Below are 3,398 nucleotides of genomic sequence, written 5' to 3' on the forward strand. Positions count from 1 at the left end.
TGTACCACTAGTCTGGTACTGTTGATTACCATGTGCCATGTAGATAAAGCTTGGGAAAAGACCAAATGTTCTCAGATTAACTTTGCCTAAATGTGTATTATATTCCTTGATCTAGTTGTATGTATAATTTGTCAGTAGGTTGTTGGACTAATATGGTTCCCTCTGGTTTTTTAAAACTAGTTAGGCGTTATTTATCTCTCACATTGTCTAACCTTTCCATCATGGTTTCCCCATTTAAGGTGCCCCCGTTTTTCCCATTTCTCCCTTAATAATACCATTCTCCTATGGTTCCACCTTTCTTGAGCTGCTTCTTTCCCTTCATTCCCTAGGTTCCTTGTCTAACCATCCCTCCCCCCTCCCATTAAAATAACCCAATTTTTATCCATAGCTCCCTTATTAATGCCTCTTTCCTATTGTTCTTCGCTTTCAGAATTTTTCTTTTCATTTACCTCCCTGGTTCCTTTTCGTTATCCTGGTTCCTGTAGTTATGTCTGGATACATACTCACTTATCAGGATTTGATGCTAGGATCCACAAATGAGGGAAAACATACATTGTTTTTCAGAGTCTGTGTTAATTCACTCAATATAACAGTTTCTAGTTCCGTCCATTTACCTGCAAATTTCATGATTTCATCTTTCTTTACTGCTGAGTAAAACTCCATGGTATAAATGAACCACATTTTCATTATCCACTCATCAGTTGATGGAAGATAGGTTGCTTCCATCTCTTAGCTACTGTGAAAAGAGCAACAACAAACATGGATGTACAAAGTGTCTCTTCAATAGGATGAGTTCTTTGGGTATATGCCAAGGAGTGGTATAACTGGGTCAAATGGTAGGTTCATTTGTAGTTTTTAAAGACTTCTCCACACTGCTTTCCATAGGGATTGAACAAGTTTGAATTCCCACCAGCAGTGGATGAGCATTCCCCTTTTCTTACATGCTCTCCAACATTTGGTATCATTTGCTCTCTCAATCTTAGCGAGTCTGACTGGGGTAAGATGAAATCTTAAAGTGGTTTTAATTTGCATTTCCCTAATTACTAGTGATGTTGAACACCCTTTAAAATGCTTCTTAGCCATCTTTATTTATTCTTTAGAGGACTCTCTGTTCAGCTCCTTAGCCCATCTTTTAATTGGGTTACTTCCTTTCTTGATTATTTGTTTTTTGAGTTCGTTATACATTCTGGATGTTAAACCTCTGTCAGATGTGCCGCTGGTGAAGATTTTCTCCCATTCTGTGGGTTTTCTCTTCACTTCCTTGGTTGCTTCCTTTGGTGGACAGAAGCTTTTTAGTTTAGTGAGGTCCCATTTGTTGATTCTTGACCTTGTTTCCTGAGCAATTGATGTCCATTATAGAAAATCATTTCCTACACCTGTGTCTTGTAGGTTATTGCCAGTGTTTTCCTCTAACAGTTTCAGAGTTTCAGTCTTCACATTGAGGTCTTTGATCCATTTGGAGTTGACTTTTTGTGCAAGGTGAAAGATAGGGGTTTAGTTTCATTCTTCGAAAGGCTGAGATCCAGTTTTGCCAGCACCATTTGTTGAACATGCTGTCTTTCCTTCAGTGAATGTTCTTGGCCCCTTTGTCAAATACCAGGTGGCTGAAATTGCACTTACTCATATTTGGATCTTCAGTTTTGTTCCATTGATCTATAGGTATATTTTTGTGCCAGTACCATATTGTTTTTATGATCATAGCATTGTAATACAGTTTAAAATCTGGTATAGTAACCCCCCAGCATTCCTCTTAGTGTTCAGGGTTGCTTTGGCTATTCGAAGTCTTTTGTGCTTCCATATGAATCTTAGGATTTTTTTTTCCAATTCTGTGAAAAATATCATCAGGATTTTGATTGGCATTCAATTGAATCTATAAATGGCTTTTGGTACAATGGTTATTTTCCCAATATTAATTCTTCCAATCCATGAGCATGGGAGGTCCTTCCATCTTCTGATGTCTTCCTCAATCTCTTTCTTTAAAGATTTAAAATTTTCATTGTAGAGCTCTTTAATGTCTTTGATCAAGTTTATTCTGAGATTTTTAATTTTATTTTTGGCAGCTATTTTGAAGGGGAGTGTTTCCATGTGTTCTTTCTTTGATTGCTTGTTATTGGTATGCAGAAAGGCTACAGACTTTTGCAGATTAATTTTGTAACCTGCCATGTTACAGAGCCTGTTAATTTCTAGTTCTTTTGTGGAATTTTTGGCATCTCTTAGATATAATATATCTTCTGTAAAAAGGAATAATTTGATCTCTTCTTTTCCAATTATTACTCCTTTAATTTCATTCTCTTTTGTTCTTGTTCTTGCAAGAGTTTTAAGCACTATGTTAAAGAGGAGTGGAGATAGTAGACAGCCTTGTCTGGTTCCTGATTTCAATGGGAATGCTTCCAGTTTTTCTCCATTTATAATGATGTTGGATGTGGGTTTGTTGTATATGGCTTTAATTATTTTGAGGTATGTTCTCTCCAGTCCAATTCCCTCTAGGACTTTCAGCATAAATACATGTTGAATTTTGTCAAAGGCCTTCTCTGCATCTATTGAGATAACCATGGGGTTCTTGTCTTTGAGCTCATTTATATGATTTATGATGTTTATTGACTTATGTACATTGAACCATCCCTGCATCTCTGGAATAAAGATGACTTGATCATGGTGGATGATCTTTTTGATGTGTATCTATATACAGTTTGCAAGTATCTTGTTGAGAATTTTTGCATCTAATGTTCATTAAGGTCTATAGCTTTCTTTTTTGGTTGTATTTACCTGGCTTTAGTATTAGAGTGATGCTGGCTTCATAGAAGGAATTTGGAAGTTTTCCTTCCATTTCTATATTTTTGAATAAGTAGTTTTGGATGTAGATCTATTTTAAGTGTCTGGTAGAATTCTGCTGTAAATCCATCTGGTCCTGGATTTTTTTTGTCAAGAAGTTTTGTATTACTGTTTCAATTTCCTTATGTGTTATGGGTCTGTTTAAGCTGTTAATCTCTTTTTGGTATAGTTTTGGTGGTTCCCATGCTTTTAGATACCCATCCATTTAGATTTTCAAATTTAATAGCATATAAGTTTTTTCCCCCCAGTTAATTATTTATTTAATAACCACATACTTAGAAGAAGCATTTCATTACAACAGCATTGACATATTCAATAACAATTTCCCTCCAGAGCAAGAATACATCTCTTTCAAAAGTGGCTGTAAATTTTTAGGTTCACATTTGAATTAATGCAGTTATACAATATTGTACTCAGTATAAACCCTGTTTCCCCCCTTTCTATGAGACATAAATTAAGTGAGGTTTTAACCTATAAAAAAATCTCCATTTCATTATTAAAATACAGAAAAATTTCACTTTCATACAGAAAAATTCATTTTCAATGCAATTGACATTAAGATGTTT

This window comes from Nannospalax galili, unplaced genomic scaffold (assembly GCF_000622305.1).
Source record: "Nannospalax galili isolate Female #2095 unplaced genomic scaffold, S.galili_v1.0 scaffold1009, whole genome shotgun sequence".
Classification (NCBI taxonomy): domain Eukaryota; kingdom Metazoa; phylum Chordata; class Mammalia; order Rodentia; family Spalacidae; genus Nannospalax; species Nannospalax galili.